At 38.7% G+C, this 27,499-nt stretch overlaps 1 long non-coding RNA gene across 2 annotated transcripts in view; it reads left to right on the forward strand.

The window, feature by feature from the left end:
* Positions 1–27,499, forward strand: part of LOC144364885 (uncharacterized) — a 179,614-nt gene that overhangs the window by 77,483 nt on the left and 74,632 nt on the right. For both annotated transcript variants that reach the window (XR_013422999.1, XR_013422998.1), the window contains exon 2: positions 14,790–14,871. This is a non-coding gene — a long non-coding RNA (uncharacterized LOC144364885). The remainder of the gene's footprint in view (positions 1–14,789; positions 14,872–27,499) is intronic.

Consider the following 27,499-nt stretch of genomic DNA (forward strand, 5'->3'; position numbering starts at 1 on the left):
CAGTAACACTTATGAGCTGCTTTCATATGTAAAGTGGGGAAATGAGGACAGAGTCCAAGTCTGTTTGAGAACTAGTTACAATCACACAATTTATACCTGAGCCTTGAAGTCAGGAATCCTGGAATTCCAGAAAACCCTAGAAGGAGTGGCTTGGACTACAAAGTCATCCAAAGTAAGGTGTTAATGAAGAGTTGGGTGATGACAGATCCAGAGATTCTGTGTCTGGCAGTGCAACAATGTCATCAGTGGACCAGGAACCTTCCACCTCTTCATCACCAACAGAACATTGGTGTCACTCACTTATGGTTGCAGTGTGACTGTGTCCACCCCAGCCATAATATCTGCAGAGTTGCTACTCAAGACAGAAGCCAGGAGACCTCTTTTTCCCTGCCATTTTTTTTCTGTCATGAGGGACTATCCCAGAAGCCTCTGTAGATTCCTCTGATTGGACAGAACTGGGTCACAAGCACAAGCCTTTGGCTCAACCAATCTCTAGCAGAAATAAAGGAGATGACCACAACCAACTTGAACCAATTGTGATTCCTCCAAGTTGACTTTCCACAGGAAGAAAGTGAAGGGAGACAAAGACTGCTAGATGAGCTTCCAGCACCACCATGCCTTGATGGAGCCCCAGACAAAAATATGGGGCTTCCAACCTGTGGGGAGATGGCAGCAGAAGGAGCAGTGGGTGTGAAGGTGGAGAGATGTGGGGAACCCTTGGTACCCAGGACTATGGTGGATCATTATTTGGGCCACAGCACATGGGCAGCAGGGAGTAGGGCTTCCATGACAGAACTGAGGAAAGTTGAGCAATAGCATAAATGCACAGGAAGGGGGACACAGCATGTATGTGAAGGTCTCTGTACTATAGAGGCTAAGAAAAGCCAATCAGTGACAAGCGATAATGACACACTCTGGGGCCTCTGGTCAACAATTGATTGCATTGACAAGAAAGAGGGACCATAGACTGCATGATGATTTGCTACTCCTGCTTCTGTCTCTTGATATGAGAACACACATGCTTGGCTAGTTCAAGATGGCTTCGCTGTCACCTCCTTATCTTGGATCCTCACCTATTACCCCTGGTCTGGGCCCTGTCTTCAGACCTCACACCCCTGGGTGTCCAAAAGAGCCCATCACTTTGTGCTTCCCATAGGGTGCCCACCTGAGGGAGGTGGTCTGAGGGTGACTGTGCTCCAGTTGATGGAGGAGAAACTGAGGCTTCTGATGGGAAAGGAACTTCTGGGAGGTGTGGGGTCGTGGTAGGATTTAAACCAAGGGCTTCTGTCTTCCCTAAATTACCTTCTACTTTTTCATAAATGAGATATTGCTGAGGCTGCAGAGGTTAGAGGGACTCTTGGTAAGAGCCCACCATGCCCAGGACACTGTAGACTCTTGTAGCTCAGGAGGAACCAAGCTCCAAGTGAGGGACAGGCCTGGCTTGAAGGAGGATTCAAAACCAGAGGGAAGAGTGGGACTGGGAATCCTCACCAAACTCCTGAGTCCTGGCTTCCTTTTCTTAAGGCTGTCAATGAAGCACTACATCCTTTAACAGGGCAGCCTAAAAACTACCAGTACCCTTCGTGACTTTGAAGCCACCCCTATGCACCCCAGGAGGTCAGCCACCTGAGGGGGGATGAAGGGACTTTGCACAGGGCAATGCTCACCCATACGAAGGTATATGGGTAAGAACCTAGAGTTATGTCCTTTTTCATGACCTGGGAGCCTTTGGGTGAAGAAAAGTAGTTCCCTACAGTCACCAAGATCCATGCCCCTCTTCCAATGCCATCACTATGGCATGTATTGCAAGCAGGGACCTAGCCAATGGCTGGAGGACAGTGACCACCAGTTAGGTCTCCAAGATCCACACAATTGCCTCCTGGAATTGAAGTCAGGTTTGGCAATTCTGGTCTCAAAGTTATCCTGGGCTGACTTGCTGTACTAAATGAAACATTTACTTCCCAACAGTCAACCCTCTCCCCTGTTTACTTCTAGTCCCCTGTCTCTCAGCTTTCATTTCTCTCTGGGACCAGTCCTTAATTTCACATGGAATCATCCCTTCATGGGTATAAATACTCTCCTGTCATGTGTCAAACTTACTATAAGGGCTCCCCACAAACTCTCTCCCACTTCCTCTTGTGGGGGCCTCTGCACCAGCTGATTGGAGTTCTTTCCCTGCAGTTATGTAGGTTTAGGAGCCAAGGATTTAAATTAGCTAGGTTATGAGGGGCCAGGCAAGGTGGCCAGAGATTGCCACAAAACTTCAGCTGGCCGAAATGTCAGGACAACTGCAGTCAAGGGAAAGGGACTGAGTGGGACATATTGGCACTCCATGTGTTAGGCCACCTGCCTCTGGAGTCTTCCAAATATGGAAGACATAGAGCCCCAGGTCCCGGACCCCAGAAATCAGGGTCCAGAGGAAGCTTTGAAGTGTAACCCTTGCAGTTCTGACCTGGCTCCACTACATTGCCAAAAGCAAAACAAGCTTCAGTTTTCTCATCTGTAAATGAGAGGACTGAGACCTCCCTCTGAGAGTGGGGTGGGGGGGAATTCAAATAAATGAGGTAGAACTGGGAAAGCCCAGGGGCTGACTGGAGGTGGACACCCTTCTCAGGATAAGTTATCATTACTGTTATGATCACTGACTTCAAGGCCAGGGCTCCCTATTTTTCCTAGAAAGGATCAGAGAGTGACTGTTTCAGGTTTTGAGGGATGCTTGGTCTCTGTTCATGCCACTGGACTGTCAAAGGTAAGTAGTAGCCAGGGAGCATAAGTATTCAAGTTCATGGGGCATATTCCCATCAATTTGCAGTTGCCCTTGGATCACAGAGGGCCTACCTGTCTCAGGAGGTATGTGGGTAGGAGTGGACATGATCCTCTGATGTCAGGAAGCTGATGGTCCCTGTCTGCCATCCATATACACCAGCCTGAGAAGGATGGAGCAATTTGTCCATACTGTACCTATGGGACCTTGGAGCTAATCACAGTGAGCAGGTGCTCTGTTCCTTGCTGGAAGAACCTGGAAATAGAGTTATATGGAAGAGGGAATTTCCTCCAAGTTGGTAAACCTTAGTTATGACTTCCTGGGGGCATGTTCCACTCACAGCACTGTTTCTGAGGAGAAGGCCTCTAGATGGGGGCTGGGATGTGTTGTAAGAATGTTGCCTGGAACCTCAAGCACAGCTCTGGGACTGTGGAGCTTGAGGTTTTGCTTTACCTACCTAAGCCACATGTGATGAGCCAGTGCTTTGGGGAGGGAGCACTCTCTGCCTAAGGGCTGACTATGTACACAGCACAGTGGCCCATGAGCTGGTTGAAGAGTCTGGGCACAGAGAGGTCAAGGAATTTTCCAGGTAACTGGTCTGTGATTTGAGGTGGGTGTGCACCTAATGACTGTAGAGAGTGAACACCACCAGTGGAATCATGGGTTACACATGCTTTGGAGCACTGGAATGGGCAAAGAGGTTGTGCCTTGGGAGTCAGCATCTGGCAACTACTGGCTGTCCTCATGGAGGACCTGTCTATCTCAATCCCCTCCTATATTGGGCTCTAAGGCTGGGGTCACTGTCCCTACTCTGATCATCCCAGAAACAGGACAAGACAACCAGGGACAGCCCATACTCCAAGCCCATCAAAATCATTCATGCTGGCCCATCCATTCCCACTCCACCACCTCATCAGCTCCTTCCTACAGAGAGCACAATGAAGATTCTTGCCCAAGATTCCATTTATCTTTGCTCTTGACCAATCCTGGTGCTTCCTGTGGCCCTTTGGAGCATGCTGTGTCCCCTCTTCTAGGAACTGTGAGTTTTTCAGTGGCTTCTATCTCCTGCCATATTGGCCTAGGGAAATCTTAATCACCCCAGAATGTGACTCAGAGCAGGGAAGTTCTGTAGTCTTGGACAGCTACCTGCCATGCTGCAATCAGGTGGTGGGTGTTTGCTCTAATTTGGACTTGAAATGTCCCCCTAAGACTCAGGTGCTAAAATCTCAGCCTGTGGTGCTATTGGGAGGTGTGAAACATTTAGCAGTTGGGGGAAGTGAGGTCATTGGTGGTATTCCCCTGAAGGGTTCATTCTCTCTTTGAGCTTCTTGAAAGCTCTGAAAATATGATCCAAAATAAACCTGTCCTCCTTGTAAGTTGTTTGTCTAAGCTATTTGTCATAGTGAGGGAAAGTTGACAAGCACATGCTGTAAGGGAGAAAAGGACAATACTATTGGGAAAAGAAAGTATATTCCCATAGCACCCCTTTAATGTTCCCTCCCACTCTCAGTCACACTCTACCAAGTTCACATTGCATGTATTTGTGTATCAGATAAATTGCATTAAGTAATTTACCATTCTGAGGCCTGCTGAAAATAACAGACCAGAGAATGCTGTTCATTAGTTTTGCTGGCAAACGTCCAGTAGAAGTCCATCTCTAGTCCTGAGGTTCTGTGGCCGGAGTAGGTGACAGGTCAGGGACCTGGAGGAATAAGAGCAAAGTTCAGAATGGGAGCAGAAGGGACCAGAGAGAGACTCCACATCAAAAATAGTCTACACCGGTACAGTTTTGCTGGCATCCACACCTTTATTCACCCCACAAGGTAATTCTCTGGAGAAGAATGAATCCATAGTACAGGGAAATCACATTTAAGCCCATTGAAAAAATCCTCCACATCTGTTCTCCACAGAATTGCATCTGATTTGAGCATTAAATAAGGCTTCCTGCATATCCACCTACCAAGGATTCAAACCAAGTCCGATTGTCCAGGTGGTAAGGATGAAACAAGATCAGCACTCTTCCATGCTGCTCTTTGATAAATATATATGGTACCACTTTTCTGGAGCATCATTTTGTAAGAGATACTAAGAAACAGTAAAACATACATAGCATTTATCCAGTCATTCTACCCCTGGAAGAGTATGAAGAAATAATCAGACATGCTGATAAAGATGTACGTACCAAATCTCACTGCAACATTATTTATAGTGGACCCAAAGGGGAAGCAACTTAAATTCCCTATCAGGAAGAAAGCAGTGAAAGGAGAACCAGGTGTACTATCCTGCAAATCTCACATTGTTTTAAAAGTAACACATTAGAGGGAGTTTGGATGACATGAGGAAATGATGGAGCTTTTCTGCTGAGCCTGGTAAACTTCCTGGGTCCTAAGTGCTCTCCTGGTTTTCACTCTCCAACTGCTTCTTCCCATCTTCTCTTGCTGGTGAAAAGAAGGGCTTCCCCTACCCTCACACCTCCAGTTCTTCAAGTCAAAAATTTAGAAGTGTTCTCCATTACTTCCTTCCTGTCTTCTGAGACAGCTGCTCCCTTTACCATGCTTGTTTTCCAAGAGACCCTCTCAAAACCATGCTTGACATGCTCTGAAGATGGAGTCCCTGGACATTTAGCAAACATTCCAGGAGATTATTAAGCCTCCTTTGAGAACTAGTAACCCAAAACAAATGTTCTGTCTCAAAAGAGATTCTGATTTCTGGCTGTTTTTTCAAAGGACAAAAGATTTATGAGGAAATGCAATTAGTTCAGGTATATTTGACTTTGGGAAGATAACTCCTGATAGTCAACTCTAGTATAGTATTTGCCAACATCCACCTGCCAGAGGGTCAACATCTTCAAGATGTAAGAAAAATAAGGAATGACTACATGCTCTTCCATGTTCTAACACCCCAGGGTCTTTTTCAGAATAACATTTTGCAATCCCACAATATTCAAGAATGCTATCATTTGGGGGGCTAGGGATATAGGTCAGTTGGTAGGGTGCTTGCCTCACATACACAAGGCCCTAGGTTCGATCCCCAACACCACACATACCAAAAGAAAAGAAGAATGCTATTGTTTTCATGTTCCTAATAGATATGTGTAGGTGTACATTGACTTTTGGCTGATTTTCTCTTTCTCCTTCCTCTGTATCTCTTCATAAGAGAACTTTCTAGAACTCAAGGTTTTTTTTTAAGAGAGAGAGAATTTTTAATATTTATTTTTTAGTTTTCAGCGGACACAACATCTTTGTTTGTATGTGGTGCTGAGGATTGAACCCCGGCCACATGCATGCCAGGCAAGCCACATTCCCAGCCCCATCACTCAAGGTTTTATAAATATTATAAGAGCAGCCTACTTTAACCTATGCATTTGTGGCTTCTCATTGGAGCTCTAATGTTGCTAATGGAATTCCTGTCCTGTTCAAATTCCTAAAGAAGAAACAGAATATGCACCCCTGCCTGGATCTCCTCAGAGAATAGGGAATAAATAGGAACATACCTTTCTGTTACCATTGTCTCTCCTGAGTTGGTTCATTGAGCATGTGGCTTGCTGTTAATGTCATGAAGTGTTACAGTGACAATGATCCCAAAAGCACGTTGATCTGGCCCACAGACACCCCACAGAACTTTGAATATTATTATAACTGTAGACATGGACTTCTAGATGAGCATGCCTGGGAATTCTACTTGACGTTAGCATTTTAGAGCAGCTTCAAGAAAAAATGCTCAAGAGTCTGTGAGATCATCTGCTTTGGATGATGAAGGAGTGACCAGCTCTGGAGTGAGCTTTCAACATGCACTTCCTTACAGTCTTGAAATGCAGAGATGGCTGCTCACCTTTCTCACCCAGAAGCACATGGTGTTAAAGAAAGGTGCCCTAAGTGTCACCGGCTTAGTGATGGAGAAACAATGAATGATATCCTGGTGGAGGGGAGCATGTAGAAGGCACAAGACAGCAGTGAAGAAAATCATATTGGAGGAGATGAAAAAGGGATAGGACTGGAGCAGAACCAGAGGCTTCACCTGGCATGGGTTTCCGAGGGCTGTTGAGGTAGCTGCTTGCCACTGTCCAGAGCCCTTGCAATTTGTCTGGGCTTTGTTCCATCCCCAGGTGACAGAGCCAAGATCCATTGGTCCCCCAAGGGTCGGGTCAGAATGGAAACAACCACAACCACATTAAATGCACATATTATAAATGTGTAGTAATGGGTGACTTTACACAAATCATTTCTTTTGTTCACATAGCAGCCCAATGAGATTTTATTGGCTGCATTTTCAGTGAAAGAGACTAAAACACAAGATATAAATCCAAAATATGTCAGAGTAAGAAAAGTCACCTAGGGATGTTGAATCTAAATCCAATTCTCTTTTATTTTCACCAAAGAGGTTTCTCTCCCAAAGCCACCAAAACCAACCAAACAAAACACCAATTAAATTATGGCTGCCATCTTCTGTTTAAAAGAGCAGAGAAGCAATTTAGAATTAGATTCAATAACATCAGTTATTGAATAACACCCTACCCACCAGTACTTAATGGGTCAACCCCTCAGCCATCAGGCTAATTCATTTTTTTCCATTCATTTTTGAGAAAAACAAATAGCAATGACCTGTCTGTAAATTGTCTTAGAAAAGAAACAAAACAGAGTCTGTATAGGTCATTCCTCAAGGTCATTTTATTTCATCCTGTGAGGTCAGGTTGTTTAGAGAACCTCTCATTTGAGAATGTGTCACATTTTCGTAAACCAACAGAGAATATTTTTAGATCTCTCCATTAAGAAGTAGAGGGCAATTAGAGCAGAATTGACTATCAGAAACATTCATACCAATTCCAAATACTGAAAGAAACAGACCAGTAGGATTACCTACTTTCAAGGGGAAATTTATTGCCTGATAATTTAAATGTTATGAGAGGAGCTAATTTCATGTTGGGATCACAGACTCAGTGCTCCCAAGAGTGAGGGTGGGTGATCTGGGGACTTGATGATGAAGACATTAAGACTAATGTGAATGTGATCATTTGTTTGGATATTTTTGAGTCCTGTGAGAGTCAAGTTTATGAATTTTCCAATTGTATTTTTTTCCTAAATATCTTACCTTAAACATAGTTAATTTCAAATTAATTGTTTTTTTTTCAAATGGCAATTATAAATCATTGTGTGTATACTCAGAAATTTGCAAACAGGAATGGATGATATACTATTACTGAAAAAATGGCCCATATTTTTGAATTTTGGACAGATTATATGAAACTCTAGAAAAAGAATGACTGAAATCAAATATAAAATTAAATTTTAATCATATAGGTTTCATCAGTGAGTTGGTTGTCTTTGTTTATTGTCTAGTATATGGTTCCATGTTGTTATTTCCCACATTTCAGCCTGAGGGTTTTATTTGAAGTTGAGAATAGCAGAGTTGAGTGCATGTCATAGTCTAATTTATATTTTCTGTAACACTTTGGAAGCCAAGTTTTGTACACTTTCTAAATGTCATCTATGCTAAATTGGCTTTCCATAATGCCACACTTTTCAGAAATAGAATGTTCATAGCATATAATAAAAACCAAAACTTCTACTTAAAAACTGAAATTTCAGTTTTCTGAAAATTTGTTTATCTGAATCCTTAAAATTCTATCTTTGAGAATTGGTCCCAAAAAGTTGAATGGGATATCCAGTGAAATTAAATGAAGTCATCCATCCAGTGGAAGATTTAATTAGGGGGTACACATTTACCATTTTCTTAGTGGACTGTAAGCCCTGAAACTTTAATTGAATTGTCTCTTTTGAAAACTCAGATTTACTGGAGATATTCTCCTCTTTGTACTTTCTTTTAAAAAATGTTACTTCTGGATAATATGATTTATCTAATAATTATTTATAATTTTTAAATGATCCATGATCTACTTAATTTTTTTCCAGCCTTAGTTTCCTCAACTGTAAATTAGGGACAATAATCATTTACTTAACTAAAGGTTACATGATCCAGTGAATGGAGAAAAAAGTTTTATAAACTATAACCTATAATATGAAGTATCAACCTCACAGCCACAGCTTCCTTGGGCCCATTTTGGTGGTGGTTGTTCCTGTATTTTTCCCTTAGACACATCCTCTCAAGGACTCTGTCCTATTCAGGTGCAATGACCAGGATGATAGGGAGTAACAATGTCCTTACCTAGTGGTTTTCTTAGTTCTGTTTAATGAGATGATACTATGTACAAAATGATGAGCCCCTTAAATGACCAGTTTTTTTATTATTAAGCATTTAAGTTTTTTAATGTTTTAATTAAGAAGACTAAAATTCTCAGTGGATGAGAGATGATTTCCATGACTACAAATACATTCCTCTTCTGATCAGCACATTGAACTATATTTTTGTCTTTTAAATGAAAATAACTTCCTTTTCACCTTAGAACTACTTAAAACATTAAATATAGTATCTTATAATAAATTTTAAAAATTCAATTCATAAAAAAATGAGAAAGTAATGCCAAGAGAGTCCCCTAAACAATAGAAATGTTGAATGGGATAGTGAGAAGAAAAATATTATGGCTGTCCAGGAGAGTCTACAAAAGACAGCTTAGAAATCAACATCTTGCTTCAGTTCAGTAAAGCATTTATTTATTTGTATCAATAGGACTCTCTCTTGTTTTTTTCCCCCAGAGGAATTTGGGAATAATTACTAACAGGATTTTGCATGATATACCTGTAGAAATCAAAATAAAATGAGCTTAAATTTGTGCTGACAGATAGCTCTTGAATTATTCATCTTTTCAATATAAAATACCTTCCATGACTTTTCTTAATGTCTCAAACTCATTCTTGTTCAAATACATGTTAAAAGGAGGAAAACATTATGTCTGAATGTGTCTACAAAAGATTTAAAATTTAAGAAACAGAAAATCAAAATATAAATGTTTTGTTTGGTTTCTTTGTTTTGTTTTTGCCTGATTGTCAAAGAATCCTTTAAAGAAGTTGAGCTTTGTCTCCTAACTAGTGCAATGCTGGCACATGATTAGGTGAAATACCCAGTGAGAGAATATATTGCTTCCAGACATTTACCATTATGAGGAACAAAAAAAGACCTGCACATTATCCAGATGGAGAGCCAGCCATGCTTGGCCACAGAATCATTATGTTGCTGTAAATAACTGGCCATCCCATTCTTTGATGAGTTGGGGGCTCTTTGCTAAAGTCGATGTTTGCTCTGACTATGACCATTCCCGAGTCCTCTCTTTGCAATTTTGCAGCTGCACACAGTCTTCTCTGCTTGCAGAGTTTATATTTATTTTCTCTGTCCTGAGCAAAGGGTCACGCTTTAAGAAATTACCTCTCCTGTCATGAAGGGTGGAAAAGGTCCCAAGTATGCTCTGTACTGCATGGCATGAGAGAAACAACCAGCATGGGAATTGCTTCACAGTGTTCACCGGACACTCCTCAGATGTGTTGGTGTAAAGAGAGCTGAGCTTAGCATAAATACATTCATAAATAAATAAATCAAACTTTGAATTACAGTCTTCCTGCAATGTGTTCTTACAACTGCTTCCAAGAAGCAGCAAAGTAATTCTTCTACCCAACTATTCAGAAGCTGTTCTAGGGCAAGGCCTGAGAGGGCTATGCAAGGTCATTTTGTATTATACTGTAGCTATGATTGATACCCACTATCTGCCTCTTAGAGATGGCACCTGGGATTTGCTGTCCCTTGGTCACAGCTTGCACTGTGGTTTGAGGAATAAGAAGATCCTTCAGTCAGCAGTTTTTACAAATCAAAATGTCCAGAGAGAAGAAGTGGGACAATGAGTCTATGTGTTTTCTCTCTTGCTGTCTCTCATCTGTCTCTTGAATCAGCTTCCTAAGCTCTTGTATGGTCTTTTAAGCTAATTCAGCTTGTCTTCACTGACCCTTCAATAGAACCTCCTTCTCTCCCAAAATTAAACTGGTCTTAGATGGGACAGAACATGGGGAGTGCATGGCATTTATTTGTCCAGAAATTTGATGAGCATTGATCCTGTTTTTATTACTTGGGCATTAGCTTGTTTTTTCTCCATTAAGAGCCATTCCCATAGGCTTATGTACATTGTTTGACAGAGATGGAAAGTATTTATTAAATGCCAAAATTCTCCTCTCTAGACGCAGCAAAAACAGATAATTCATACAGCAGTGCTGACTGGGCTGTTTTACAGTTTTGTGGGAGGTAAGAAAGCTAAATCCCTGCTTCCTCAACTGGCTCAAAATTATAGAAGTATAGGCATGCTGTCTTCTTTGCATCTTCTCCTAGACATTGAGAGGTTTGGCCTGTTTGGATTTGTTTCCCCCACATAGTTGTGTATTGTTTAAATATTTTAAACATGATTTTCCAGAATTTCAGTGCTAAAAATAATATCATACAGGCCGAGAGTAGTGGCCTAGAGAAATGCGAAGAAAACAAAAAGTAAAAAGCATTTGGGGGCTGGGGATGTGGCTCAAGCGGTAGCGCGCTCACCTGGCACACGTGCGGCCTGGGTTTGATCCTCAGCACCACATACAAACAAAGATGTTGTATCTGCTGAAAACTAAAAATAAATATTAAAAAATTCTCTCTCTCTCTCTCAAAAAAAAAAAAAAGAAGAAGCATTTTGGCACACTCTCTGCACATTGTCCTTTCTCTATAATGTAGCTTCTTTACTCACAGAACTTTGCCATCTTGTGCAAACAGAGAACACTATAGGAGCAGATGGTCAGCACCACCAGGCCAGAGACACAGCACCAGGGACAAGAAGAATTTTCTAGAGCAAGAATTTGAAATGTGTTTAATGCTAGCAGTGTTTGCCTGGTAGCTGCAAATCATGCATTATTTGGTAGTTATTTATTTTAATACTTTGTATCAATGATTTTCTTTTTGAGGTCAAATTTGATAGTGAAATATTGAAGGATCAAAGAACAAGCCAGGTGTGCTTACCTTAGAGCTTTCTGTACAAATGGCTTAACATTTCACTTTTTCTTCACCATTCAAGGGCCTGAACAACATGCACAATAGGGGGAAAGATGTTATCAGAGTGTTTTCAGCTAGACCTACAATGTAACTGGCCCATTCTAAATCATGGAAATATCTTTAAGGAAATAGAATGTCAAGGGTGTTGTAATTTCACCAGTTTTAGTTATGGTACCACAGTCTCTTTCTCAGCAGAATAATTAGGGTTTCAAGCTTTGGAGAGGGTGTAACATCCATCTGAATTAATCCTTTCCCTTGTTATTCAACAACATTTTTCAAAGTATCTTCCTGAAAATACTACTTCTGAGGGATGCTCACAGCTAAAAAAATTCTTGAGTGAGCCAGGGGGAGGGGAGAGTCCACTGCTCAAATAAATTTAGAAAATGCTGGGTTAGGCAAAGATAAGTGGATTTCTTTACTGCTGGAGCCTCCATATACTAATGTGCCTGTGAATCCTTAAGAAGGAAATATGGATATAGCACTGGCCAAGGAATGACATTTCTGGGGAAAATATTTCTCAAGACAAATATCCTAAGAAACATAATATGGGGAAAACATGTAAGATTAACTTGGTTATAATGCCCAGTTTTTGCTCAGTAAGGAACAGCTGAGATCAGTAGCAGTAACTTTGCTTTGATGAGTACTATTTGGTACTTGCTTATTACCATGCTGTGAGTTGATCCTGCAATTGGGTCATGGATTTGAGCTGGAGTCTTGAATCTTGTGTATTTATTCATATACATCTTAGACATGTGGATGATATTGTTAGTGATGGTGGTGGTAAGAATCATACTTTATTTCCAAACTAGTCAGAATGAAAATAGTAGCCACAAATATGGAAACATTAAAAAATACACTTGGAATCAAAGAACAATGAAGAAACATTTACATATCTTTTCAGAAGTTGAGAGTTCATATAAAAAATGAAATAGCTTCTGTATTTATAAATTTCTGGAGGGCAAGGAATGTGCTCATTCATTTTTATGCATCTTTCAATACTTTCCCAGGTCCCTTGTATTTTCTAGATAATTAATGATTGCCTTTGACTGAATTAAAGTAACATCAAAATTCAGTCATCATATATTATGCTATTGTAATGCCCTTCTTTATTCACTAAGATAAAAAAAGTTATCAATAAAGTGTTCCTTAAGAATGTTTGAGTATGAAACTTCAGAAATAAAATTAAAATACTTTGAAATGTTTTCTTTTAAAATTAGACATTTAATAAACTGACTTTAATATGACCATAACAATAGTTTTTACCTATAGTTTATAAATGTTCTTGTACAAGAATGAACAAGTATTCTAGAAATTCCAATTATTCTAACCACACTTAATCTTATCTCAGTCCAGTTCTACAAAGTCATGGTTGCTGCCCTGAGCATGTGTAGACATTAATTGACATAGCTGCCTTCATTTCTAGCTTTCATTAATTGTTTGTCAAGGGCTCTTTCTATATCTCCCTTAAAGCTAATGGGTTATTTTTGCTCTTGTAACCTCTCCATCATCGAGTGACATAATTGTAATGCCATCACAGTAATGCCATCACAGTGTCCCTTCCCCATCTGCCTGATTATCCCCCATCTTGGGGTTATGTTCACAGAGAGGCCTGTGTTGAGAGCCACAGCCTAAGGGGCCCCAACAAACTTCTAGCTGCCAGCTGATTGGCTCCTCTGCAGTGATGCTCATCGGGCTGTTTCCCTGCCCTTTCAGACCATGGAGCTGCTCATTGGGGAACTTTTTTTGGCTCCGCCCACACGACCCAGCCAATCAGCCTCAAGAGTAGGAGGAGTGGGGGGGGGTGAGAGGCTTATGGGAAGCCTGTTGTGGCAGTTGGGCTCTGAGGGAATTCCTGAAGAGCTCCTGTGGTGTGGCTTGTGTGTTCCAAAAATAAAGTTCGTCTGGGATCCTGAATTGTGCCCAGCCAGACTTCGGCAGGCCTGTGCTTGGTACTGATTACATGTAGGTTCATGTTTTTCTTCAATCCCATTAAAGTGGAATATTGTTGGCTAACTAGAGAATTATTTTAGTATAGTTAATATTTATCATGGGTTTGAAATAAGCTATATATTAAAAAACAGTCTCAGCTTTCATGATGGAATACAGAATGAAGGGGAAGCATGCACACACACATACATTCACACACACACACACACACACACATACACACACACAATAAATGCCATCAGCATACTATTAAAAGAAGTTTTAAAAGTATGAATCAGTACATTTTTTTTAAAAGATTGAATCTGGGGCTGGGGATGTGGCTCAAGCGGTAGCGCGCTCGCCTGGCATGCAAGCGGCCTGGGTTCGATCCTCAGCACCACATACCAACAAAGATGTTGTGTCTGCCAAAAACTAAAAATAAATAAATAAATATTTAAAAAAAAAAAAAGATTGAATCTGAAAACCAGCTCTAGTAGAAATTAAGAAGGATAAACACCAAGGATGAATGAAGAAATACCTACGGAAGTAGAAATGCCACCTGAGCACCAGAAATAAAGGGAAATCAAAATATGAAGGAATCACATGTGCAGTTATCATAGTATTTACTTAGATTATTGGACTCTGTGGTGTTTATTGTTTTATTCTACTACTATTGAGTTTTATGACTACTTATTTGTTCATGTGTAATTCTAAGAACTCATTTGTTAAAGTTATTGCTGCTTCTCAATATGTTCTACTTACAGCCCAAATAAGAGAAAGACTGGAAAAATGCCTTTTCATGCCTTTTTTCCCCCTTTGTCCCTGCATCAACGAATTCAGTGAAAAGTTAATTTTGAGTATCATGTTGACATGTGCGGTTTCTTTCTGGACTAATTTTTTCCCCAAAGAAACCCAGTTTTAATGGCCTGGCTGGCTATGTGATGTCATTTCCTCCTTATAAAAGAGGTCCTGCAGTTATTACATCAGAACTTTGTGCTGAACATGGGTCTCCACATGAGGAGGATGGCAGAGATTCTTCTAAATTTTATTTTGCAAAGAGCTAAGTGAGAAATCAATACTATAATCTTCCCTTTTCAATTCACATATGTGGCTGGTAATGGTTTTCTTGTATTATATTTAGGAGTCTAATTTGGAAAATCACTGTATTTTGAAGAGTGGAAATGGATCCTTTTGACAATAAAAGAAGTTCAAGAAAAACCAAGGTAAGGAATTCTTTTCTCTGACTCCACTGAGGTAAAGTCAACTCTTAAAGACAATCAGGGCTAATGACTGTGACTAACGTGTGTAGTACTTCATTTTTTTTAATTGTAAGATTGGTTTTTATCTCATGAGAACTTCACAAGTCTGGGAAATAGACCAAACTGAAGACAGGCTGAGACCTTGAGAAAAGAAATGTACCATATACATTCAGATAACTAATTGTTGACAAGACTGAACTGTCACCCTGGTCATTGTTGGGCTAATTCTTTTTGTTTTTGTTTCTGCAAACAGAATGGCTGCATTTTGGTGTGGAAATTTCAATACCGTAGATTAGAATAATTATAATAATTAATATCCATATAATGTTTTCCTCTTCCCAATCTCATTTCATGTCCTTCCTCTTATTTAGTTTTTAGAGTAATGCTTGTCATCAACCTCATCCTCATTTAACAGATTTGGAAACCAAAGTTTCACAGATCTCATTTAACTTTGGCTTAAGTTGTGGCTGACCCAGGATTGAATCCCTGCCCTTGAACTCCTTGTCCTGTTTACTTTCCATTACCCATGCAGCCCAGTAGCTTTCCAAACTGAAACTTGTTTTTATTCAAATTTCATGATTTGATTTCCTCTTTGGAGAAAAGCACCCTCGTATGTCTTTCTGAAGGGAATATTAAATTCCCTTCAGAAAGACATTTATATTCCCTTGAGCCAGTATCTCTGAGTGGCAGAGAAAGGTGACCCAGAAAACAGCAGGGCTAATCCACATTTAGATAAACTCTGAGCTTTATTTCTACTTTCCTTAAGCTATTTATACTTTTATGTAGCAGTTGGTCAAAGTCTAGAAGCAAAGAATAATATTTTAAATTGATTTTTGACTCGCTTTGTTTTTTGACTCGTTCTCTCTCTCTTCCTCACAATAGAATGCTGTTTCTTTTTCTATTGTGTCCTTTAAAATTATTGTGCTTTAAAAAGAAAAAAATGTAACCTTTATGTTTATTCCAAGAACTTAAGCTAGCTCTTTGGATGTGAGCATTTAAATTAGCTTGAGCACCTCTGCAATATTGGGACTGTCATTTTCTTATTTTGTAAATAAGGAAACCTACACTGAATCCCAGGAGAAGACCTGATACTAGAACCAAGATCTACTGTGTTCAAACAGCTCCACAGCTTCCCTGGGATCATCTCAAAGCTGAGAGACCTCCCAGAACATATGATTAATGCTTTGATGGAAATACATGTGAGGTATTGATTAGCCTAGAAGTTCTAAGGTTGTCCACTATAAATTGATGAATTGTGTGGCATGTGAATTATATCTCAAAAACCTTGTTTTGTTTTGTTTTTCAAAAGAAAAACAAAAACAGGAACCTCCATTTTAGGGAAGCATCAAGCTTCTTAGATGGTTAGTTTTTATTTAAATGTAAAAAGGGAGAAATATTTTTGAATGCAGGAAATGCAAGATACGTATCATACAATTTTTTAACAATGGGAATGGCCTATTTACTCTGACAGAATCGACAACCCTGAGGTGGCACCAAATAGTATTAAAACTTCCTAGTCCATTATTTTGACTGTGTAATAAATGAATAATTTAGGATAAACAGAAACCAAATATTGATTTAAATCCCATCATATTAACCAAATTGTACTGGATTGACAAGTGTATTCAGAAGGAAAAAATAATTTTTTTTTTTAGTGGACAAAACAAAATTTCTGCTTTAATCTTCTTGTTGGGGGTAACAGATAATTATTAGATAAGTAGATAAATTATTTTTTTAAGAAGTGAAAAGTATAATGAAAAATGAAGCAAGCTAAAGAAACAGTGAAGGATAGCCATATTTCATAAAGAATGGTGAGAAAAGAGTTCTCTGACGAGATGACAACTGGGCAGAAGATCAGAAATAAGGGAACGAGCTCACCCTGAAGATACCTGGTGAAAGAAGCACAGGTGGAGTATTATGTCAAAGGTTTTTAGGTGAAAGCCTAGGTGGCAGATGATGGAACAGAAAGGTTTACGTGTGGGTTTTGTGGAGTGAACAGTGACAACAGAAAAGGAGATGAGACCCAAGAGGTAAATGATGTAGTGAAAATCAAGAATTTAGTTTTGCACACAAGTTAGAGGTGACTGTTAAATATCCAGGACAGGTTTTCAAGGAGGCAGTTGTCAGCATGGAGTTCTGTGTAAAGGAGAAATATGGAGATTCATGTAAGCCACGGACTGTCTGGTTTCAGACTGTAGTTCTTGTTGGATGGTTTTGGATTCTGATTCTATGTGCACTGCATTTGTTATCCTCACGTCAGGCAAAACAGATGTTGAAAAGGAAAGAACTTATCCAGTAAACTTGACACAGATCTACTTCCCAATTTTTGACATGATGCTGACTTCCCAGGCTCTTCCTCTGATTTGAATCCAATCCCTCCTCTTCTAGTCTAGATCTGATGCTCTCCTCATTCATCAAAGCCCACTCCATGACTTATCCTGTCACTTCCCTGTATTTTCACTCCTCTTGCATAATTGACAATTTCCATCACATATGAGCAAGCTGTCATTGGTTTTTTGTTTTTTTTTTTTAGTTTTCTATTCCTTTTTTTATTTCCAAATTTTTTGTTGGTACATTATAGTCACACATAATGATGGGGTTTGTTATTGCATATTCATACATGCACACAATATAACAATATCTTTTAGGAAAAAATAATTTTAAAAATAAAATTTCCTCTGAATTAGCCAGGTAAATGCTACAGGTAACAAAGCCCCAGGTTGTTTTTATATATCATATTGATAAAGCCTAATGTCGAGAGCCATCTGTGGACTATGTGTAGACCAAACCCGCATCCCAGCAAGTGAGTAGAAAAATCTGGTATCTGGGAACTTCCAGTGGCAATCCTGCTGATTAAGACGGCCCAGAGACATGTGAATTTCTATTAGGCTCTGCCAGGTTCTCCACAGCACCAGAAATGGGATGTCCTGCTGTAGCCACACAACTGCTCAGAGATGGGTGTGGCCTGCCAAGATGCCAATCAACCTGTTGACTTCAAGACTTCATGAAGGGTTGGGGTTGGGGATGTGGCTCAAGCGGTAGCACACTCGCCTGGCATGCAAAGACTTGATGAAGCAAAACTCCACTCCTGAAACCTGCCTTTGATGTACCCCCTTATTTAAACCATGGGAGCCATTTTCTTTTCTTCTCTTTTTTTCAGCTTGTACATTTCATCAACAGAGGTCAGAGAACAAAGACAGGCTGGGGAGACCATGAGGCTTGTGATAGGGGATTATTGTTTCACTACTGCTCAGTCACGTGGACACTTTCTCCTCTAGTTCATGTGTTATAAAACTGGTGGACCTGGGGCTGGAACTTTGGATTACAGCCGCTTGAAGTGATAAACATGCTCTTTCCTTGAGATTTGCCCCAGGAGATAAACTTTCCAATGGATTTTTCTGACAAAGCCAAGAAAGCTAATAATTGCAGGCAAAGAAAAAAAGTGAAAACTAATTCAGTGTGATCCCTTATAAAAGGTGGAAAGAGCAAAAGATGATTCACCTTCGGACACACCAATTGTCAGAGCTCTTTGAGGATATTTTTTTAATTTTATTTTTTACATACATGACAACAGTGGAATGCCTTAAACTCATTATTACCCATTTACAGCACAAATATTCATATCTTTGTATTTAAAGTATGTTCAAGCCAAAATTATGCCATTATACACGTACTCTTTTTTTGCATTATAATTCTTAATACATATATACCACAATTTTTCATATCTCTGTTTGTATTAAAGTATGTTGACACCAAATTCCAATCTTTATACATACATTTTGTATAATGATGACCATCACATCCCTATCCTTGCTATTCCCCTTCCCCCTCCCTTTCCCTCCCACCCCTCTTCTCTATCTAGAAATAATCTTCCTCCCATGTTCTCCCTCCTTACCCCACTTTGAGTCACTCTCCTTATATCAGAGAAAACATTTGGCATTTGTTTTGGGGGGATTGGCTAACTTCACTTAGCATAATCTTCTCTAACGACATCCATTTACCTGCAAATGACATGATTTTGTTCTTTTTTATTGCTGAGTAATATTCCATTGTGTATAAATGCCATATTTTTTTTATCCATTCATCCACTGAAGGACATCTAGATTGGCTCCACAGTTTAGTTATTGTGAATTGTGCTGCTATAAACATTGATGTGGCTGTGTCCCTATAGTATGCTGTTTGTAGGTCCTTTGGATATAGTCCAAGAAGAGGAGTAGCTGGGTCAAATGGTGGTTCCATTCCCAGTTTTCCAAGGAATCTCCATACTGCTTTCCAAATTTGTAGCCCCACCAACAATGTATGAGTGTGCCTTTTCCCCCACGTCCTTGCCAACACATACAGTTGTTGTCTTCAGGAGTGAGATGGTATCTTAGAGTAGTTTTGATTTGCATTTCTCTGATTGCTAGAGATGATGAGCATTTTTTCATATATTTGTTGATTGGTTATATATCCTTTTCTGAGAAGTGTCTGTTCAGGTTTTTGTCCCATTTAGAGAATCTGTGTCTAATAGAAGAAAAAGTAGGCCCTAATCTTCATCACCTGGCATTAGGCCCCAACTTCCTTAATAAGATGCCTATAGCACAAGAATTAAAACCAAGAATCAACAAATGGGATGGATTCAAACTAAAAAGTTTTTTCTCAGCAAAAGAAGCGATCTGTGAGGTGAACAAGGAACCTATCCTGGGAGCAAATTTTTACCCCTCACACATCAGATAGAGCACTAATCTCTAGGGTATATAAAGAACAAAAAATAATAATAATAGGGTATATTAAGCACAAAAAGTAATAATAATAATAATGAGAGCCATTTTCTAACTGTTCAGCACCAGCTCCTGCATGGGCTGGACCTATCAGGCGCTCCCTTAAAACTATTTCTCTGACTTTGTCTTTTATTTCTTCACTATTTCATACATTAATTTTCTTGGGTGGATTATCCCCTCCTGCGCAGGAAGAATTATGCTGGCAAGGTGCTGGCCGCCTTGTGATCGCCTAAAATCTCTAAGCTAAATGTGTTGAAATAAATGGATAAAATTAAAATGGTTGAAAAATCTGCACAGAATCTAACACTTCAGTACCTACTCTGCCTCAGGAGCCACAGGTCCTCTTGAGTGTGAAGTCAGAGGAAGGAATGACCAGAGTCCCTGAAGCAATCATATACTATCAAGGACAACCCACTAATGACTCTTAGATCATCTATGAAGGGTGTTCAGTTGGCATGAGAGGGAACCCAATTATTCTGCTTAAATGACACAAGCAGCTAAAAGGGAGGAAAGCTCCAGGAAAAAGCCATGTGATTTCCCTGTGGAAACCTGTATTTTCTTATCTGTTAAATAATATCAATAAGTAAGGAACAAGAATCCCCTGACTTTCCCCCTAGATCAACAGTTATCAAGCTTTAGTGCCATACATATTACTTGCTGCATATCCCTGGGCTCTTCCATGATGCAGTGGGCCTGGGCCAGGGGTCCAGGCATCAGTGTTCATAAGCATGGGAGAGACTGAGGATACTAGGCTACACTTGAGAATTGCTACTCTGTAAGATTCTTCCTGCCACTTGATGCTTTATATCAGTCTGAATGTATCAAGATGCTAAGAGCTGGCAATGATAAAAAAGACTTCTCTTGGCTGGCTTGAGCATGGGCACAGTGGCTGGCTGGCTTTCCATGTTATTTAACATGGTTGCCTTGGTGATGAGAGGAGGCTGGGGGTGAGATGGCTCAGGGAAACGTTTCAATGGCAAGAGAAATATTTTTTTCCTGTAAAAATTGTGCTCTGACTGTCCACTTTGAGTTGGATGAAAGACAACCATGCCCTTGGTCTCGTGAATCCAAACATTCATCACAGAATAAATAAAATCTCTGAATTTTCCATCAGCAATGCCCCACATCCCACATTTTACATCCCCCCGCCCCAGGGACCTCCAAACTATCCCATCTCCAAAACGAGAATTCTGGGATCTGGAACAGCTTCATCGCAGATTGTATTTACTAGAAATTAGATCACCATCACAGGGTGTAGGTTTTCCCACTCAAAGTTTGTGGCTGCTGGGGAAATCTTGCTTTTATTTATCAATAGTGATGCTTCTTTCTAATGTGTCAAGTACAAACATTCACATCATCTCAGTTTCCTGGCTCTGCCTTGAGGATAAGACATTTACCAAAAGTAAATAAAACCTCCCAACATTTTCTCTCAGTGATTAAGGACTTATCATTGTAGATACACTTTTTTTTCTAGTTTTCTATTTAAATTTTTATCACAGTTATTTAAAGTGACACACACTTGTTTTGTTTAAAAAAAAATGTTGACATTTGGGGAGAATTTAGGAAATGCCAGTAGCAGAAATGGAAAGATTTGGTGATCCACTCAGCAGCCCCAGTCCTGCAGTGCCCTTAGTCACTAGGCCCTGGTTAGATGGCTTCTGTGGGGGTGGGGAGGGGAACAGGAGGGAGGATTGGATTTCAAACCAAAGTCTTTCTCAATCAAAAAAATTACTGACTTTTTTGTCTAACAGATGAAGTTATGTATAAAATTAAATATTTTCTGCACTTTTCTACAATGCCAAGTTTTGAAATTTAAATCTAAACAGTCTGATGAAGAGTGTGTATTTCTAAAGCATTCATTTTTCCCCCCATGATTGCAGCATGTGTGGAGTCCAACTGAGTTCTACTTTACAAAAGCAGGAAAACTGGATCATGCACTTTGTCTCTTTCTTTAGGTGTAAAATTTACCAAGCACATGTCTGTCTGGGCAATACAAGGGAAAGATAGTGTCTAGTTTCCTCGATTTTTTTTTAATGGAAATTACAGAGAACAGATTCATATTACATGGTGGTGAAGAATGGGGTTTTTTTTCCTCCTTAATCTAAACATCACACTCACTATAATTACTATCCTATGAGTAGATCACCTGCATCTCACTTCCACCCTCACCTGAAGCATCAGAATCTGGTCACTGTCACAACCATTGGAGGCAGTTGGCATGCTCACCCTAGGTAGGCTGAGCCGCTAGGTCTGGCTGCCCTGCTTTTCCCAGCTGGAAGCTGAAGAGTGGACAGATGGAAAGTTCTGGCCCGTCTAGATAGAGAACTGCAGAAATGGGAACAGCCTCACATAAAGACTTTACACAGGGGCTGGCACAGAGTGTGTCTTCAGGAAATGTCCCAGTTTACTCTTTTGAAACAAGTCTTGATCTCTTCATCATCAGCTTGGTGAGGACACTGCTCTGCACCCAGGCTGGCTGTCCCACAGTGGCCTTACTCTTGCATATTGCAGGGCAAGTTTTGAGCCACAAGTACATGATTCAAAGTGCCCAAATAGGTATTTGCTAAACCCTTTAGACGCATGAAAAAAGCATAAAAAGAATTCATCCAGGTTGGGACCTACAAGACAGCTGAGAATACATATACTGGATTTAGCCAGGATTCATTTACCCCATTGCTAAAGGGACACTTTGATGATGCAATCTAATGCACGTCCCTAGTTTTAGGCTCAGGCTGATGTTTAAGCTCCCATTCTACCTTTTCCAGCTAAGTGACTCAAGTTAGATGGTTCACCTGTAGAAGCCTCAGTGGTTAAAGCTGTGAAATGTGCACATTAGTCTTTACCTCAAGGGTGGAATAAACCAACATGGGTGGTATGCTTGACAATGTTTGTCACCTAGGAAGTAGCAATAAATTTTAGTTCTACTTGTTCCTTCCCGACTTTGGCTTAGAATTTCTACCAGAAGCTCCACCAGCTGATTTCCCAGCAAAAGAAGGAGGTTATTATTATGAGAAAGATAAACACTGTGAAGGGCATATGTTGCCCTTGAAGAGAAATTAGGTGGATCTTCCAGTTCTTATTGTCCCTAGGCTAATAATAAGAATAAATAACAATGTTTTATTTTTAAAATAAACATCTTACCCATATTTCTGTCTTTGTGTCGAACACTTAACATGCATTTTGTTTTTAATACAACATTTTTAGGATGCAGGAATTATCATTCTATCTACTTTTTTTGAACTTGATTTGCTGTATCATTTTCATTTTGAGATGGAATTTAAAGTCATCATTTTTTTAGTTTCAGCCTTTTCTAACATGCATTTAAAACTAAAAATTCCCACACTTCTTTAGCTGCATCTTAAGAATTTTAATATATTTTTATTTTCACTTACTTTATAATATTTCTTAATTTCTGGTGTGATATTTATTTAAACCAATGGTGAAATTTAGATATGTTTGCCTAATGTCTAGTTGTTAGGGGATTTTCTAATTACTAATGATATCTAGTTAACTTCATTGTTGTCAGAAAACATACTCTGAATGATTTTAATTTTCTAAAATTTGTTGAGGTTTGCATTATAGCCAGGCATGTGGACAATTTTTCCAAGTATTTTACTCTGTACTTATAAAACATATAAATAAATATAAAGAGTATTTTCAGTCATTCTTGTTCACATTGTTCTATGACTTCAATTAGGCAAGTTTATTATTTGTGTTATTCCTATTATCTGTATTCTTCATGTGTGTGTGTGATTATTCTATCAGCCATCGAAAAAAGAATGTGAATGTTTCTCATTTTAATTTAGAGTATTTTTCCTTTCATTTTTTTGCCCGTTTTTCTTTTATATATTTTGAAGTTGTATTGCTAGTTGTACAGATATTAAAATAGTGATATCATCAGGTAGATAGATCCCTTTATCATACTTAAATATCCCTCTTTCTCTCTGGTAATGATCTTGCTTTAAAGTTTACTTTGCCTGATTTTAATATAGTTGTACCACCTTCATTTTGGTTCAGACTTTATAGCTATCAATACTTATCTATCTGTATATCTATCTATCTATAGAGATGGACACATATACATGTATGGGGTGTGTGTGTGTGTGTGTGTGTGTGTGTGTGTGTGTGTGTGTGTACGCGCGCGCGCGCGCACATATGTGCATGTTCCTGTTCTTCCACTTCCTAACTTTTTGTATTCTTACATTTCTGGATTTTTTAGAAGTTTGTTGTTTCTACCTTTGACCATTATAAATAACATTTCTATGAGTGTTCGTGGACAAGGTTTTATGTAGATGTATGTTTTCATTTCTCTTGTATATATTCCTGAGAGTATAATTGCTGGGTCAAATGATAACTCTATTTAACCTCTTGAGGAGTTGCTGCACTTTTTTCCAAAGCAGGTGCATCATTTTACAATCTTAACAACAATATATGAGGGTTTGATTTCTCCAAGTTGTCATTATCTTACTTTTGCATCATAACTGTCTTTGTGGTTTTGAAGAGGTATCTTGTCATGGGTTTTTTGGGGGAGGTGGGGGGGTACTGGAGATTGAACTCAGGGGCACTAAGCCACTGAGCTATATCCCCAGCCCTATTTTTTTTTTTTTAATTTAGAGACCAAATCTCACTGAATTGCTTAGCACTTCACTTTTGCTGAGGCTGGCTTTGAACTCGCAATTCTTATGTCTCAGCCTCCTGAGCCACTGGGATTACAGGTATGTGCCACCATGCCTGGCTCATCATGGTTTGATTGTCATTTCCCTATTGACAAATGATGCTGAACATCCTTTCATGTGTCTACTGTCTGTCTGTATATGCTCTTTGGAGAAATATTTATTCAGATCCTTTGTCTATTCACCATTCTATTCAGATACTTTAATTGAGTTTTTGGTCATTTTATTGTTGAGTCATAAGGCATCTTTATATGCTAGATACAAGCCCCTTATCCAATATACTATTTTTAAATCTTTTCTTCCATTCTGTAAATTGTACTTTCTTGATAGTATTTTTTTGAAGCACCAAAGTTTTAATTTTGATAGGGTCCAATTTATCAATGTAATGGATGTTTTTGCTGTTGGTGTTATGTTTAAAAATACATTGCCAAATCAAAGATCATAAAGACATATACTTTTGTTTTGTAGATATAGCTTTTATGTTTAAGTCTTGCTCCATTTTGAGTTAGGTTTTGTATTTAGTATAAGGTAAGAGTCCAACTTCATTCTTTTGCATGTGGCTATACAGTTGTCCTAGCACAACTTGTGGAAAAGATTATTCTTTCCACATTTACTTGTCTTGGTATCTTTGTCAAAAATCAATTAACTATAAATGTGAACATTTGTTGCAGAATTCCCTATTCTATTCCAGTGATCTACATATCTATTCTTATGCCAGCATGATATTGTCTTGATTACTGTTGCTTTCTAGTAAGAATTAAAATCTGAAAGGGAAGAATCCTCAAACTTTGTTCTTCCTGTTCTTGATTGTTTTGGCTATCTTGGGTCTCTTGAATTTCCATATAAATTTTAGGTTTAGTTTGTCAGTTCCCACAAAGATTTAGCAGAAATTATGCTAGAGGTTAAATTGAATTTCTAGATGAATTTGGGAGTATTTGCCATCTTAACAATGTTTAATCTTATGATACATGAATATAGGGTATCTTTTCATTTATTTAGTTCTTTAATTTCTTTTCAGAGCGTTTTGGAATTTCCAGACTTAAGGTTTACTACTTCTTTTCTTAAATTTATTCCTGAGTTTTTTATTCTTTCTGATGCCATTTTAAGTGGTATTGTTGTCTTAATTTTGTTTTAAGTTTGATCATTGTTACTGAAAAGAAATACAATTAATTCATTTTTGTGCATTGACTTTTGTATCCTACAAACCCATTGATCTCCTTTATTAGTTCAAATATTTTTAGTAGTTTCCTTAGGATTTTTTTAATCTTCAGAACTTGTCATCTTAGAACAGAGATCGTTTCTTCCTTTCTCATCTCTTTACATTTTATTTTATTTTATTGCCTAATTTTATTGCCCTGGTTGTCACCTCCAATAAAATGTTGAATAGAAGTGCTGAGAGCAGATAATAAAAGGAAGACACTCCATTTTTTACTAGATTTTTGTTGTTTTTAGTTAAATATTTGCCTTTTGTAGTAATCTTACAAAACACAGATCTTTTCCTTAATTCTAATGTCAGCTGAGTAGATTCTAGATTATTGGTTTCTCATTAAGCCTTCCTCACTTCAGTGTTTGCTTAGGATGAGGTTTCCAGAGTTAACGACACTGTTAGTGATGTTATTATACATTTCATGCAATTCTGAGATATTTGTACTTTACACATAAACATATTAAGAACATTCTGTCAAAATTTGTTCAAATTTCAGAAAACTCCTATACGGGGTGAAATCATCCAGAAGTCTTACCCAAATTTTCTGCAAGGCAATATGAACCACAATATTTATCTTGATTTCCAAAAGTAATTAAGAGAAAGGAAAGATTGGTTTCAACTGGTGATTTTAAAAAGGTAAACAAGGTCACAACAACAACAAAAACCCCTTGCATGGGTCAAGCCCATGTCTAAGCATGTCCAGATGTTTAATTCCCATGGCACTGTTACCCCATTGCAAAGATGAAGAAACTGAAGCACATACATCTAAAATGATTTGCCCCCCAAAAAACTACAGCTAATAAAAAGTAGAGGTTGGATTTAAACCAAGGAGTTTATTTTAGAGATTGTGCTTTTGGCCACAATATAGAAATAAGGGAAATAAATCATTTAGCAGAGACTGATAAGTAGTAAAAACTCAGTAATTGGAGGTTGTAATATTTTTTTTTTTGCTATTCCATATGAGGATGAGATTATTTTGTTTTCTGTAGGAGCATGTCTCCACAGTGTTCTGCTAATTATGATACATGAAAAGACTTACTGAAATATTTCCCCTTATCACTTGAAAAGATGAAAATTTACATAGGCAGATTTATAAAGATTTAAAAATACACACAATTATAACAGTGTGTTTTAGCAAATGTTTAGTGAGTTACCACTGTGAACAGATCACTGGAATAGTCTCTGGAACAAGGAAGTAAGAAATTAATATGTTACTGACCTCTCCCTCATCAGAGCTTATACCTTAGTAAAGGTCACGGAGGAGCACATGCTCACTGAAGAGAATAGATGGAGAAAGGGGAATGCTGAGTGTGGCTTGCCCACGAAACCTCATAAATGGTTCCGTGTTGCACATGAGATTCCTTATGCTGCAGTTTTGAAGACCTGACACTCTACAGTGGTAAAGGAACTGGAGTCAGACAAGCCAGGTTTGAATCCCATTATTATCACTGAGTTGGCAATTTGGTGAGTAGGCAAATGTTATGCTCTCCCGAAGCATTTCCCTTTTGTAAAAAATTTCAACTGGGAATACTACTTTTGCCTACTTCAAAATGTTTAATGAGAACAAAAATATATTATGCAATTGGTGTGATTCCTGAAAGAAGGAAAATGGCCAATAAACAAGGGAGATGAAAATGACTGAGGTAATGGTCCATATGTAAGTTTATCAAACCTCATTGAACTGACCATGTAACTCTGGGCATTCAACTGTCTATAAATATATGTAAAACATTTAATTAAAAAACTATCAGCTACTTCCCACAATTTCTGGACTTTTTAACCTTCTTTAAAACATCTTTCAATGTGGTATCAATCAAACTCATTAGGCTGAGTAATCAGTATCTAATGACTTCCCAAAAGCTTCCAAACAAAGGTAGAGTCATCCTATAGTGCAGAATGAACAGGAAGTGTTCTCTGTGCCTGAAGGCTTTGCATCTTGTCATATCCCTAGA

The sequence above is a fragment of the Ictidomys tridecemlineatus genome, chromosome 6 (assembly GCF_052094955.1).
Source record: "Ictidomys tridecemlineatus isolate mIctTri1 chromosome 6, mIctTri1.hap1, whole genome shotgun sequence".
NCBI lineage: Eukaryota > Metazoa > Chordata > Mammalia > Rodentia > Sciuridae > Ictidomys > Ictidomys tridecemlineatus.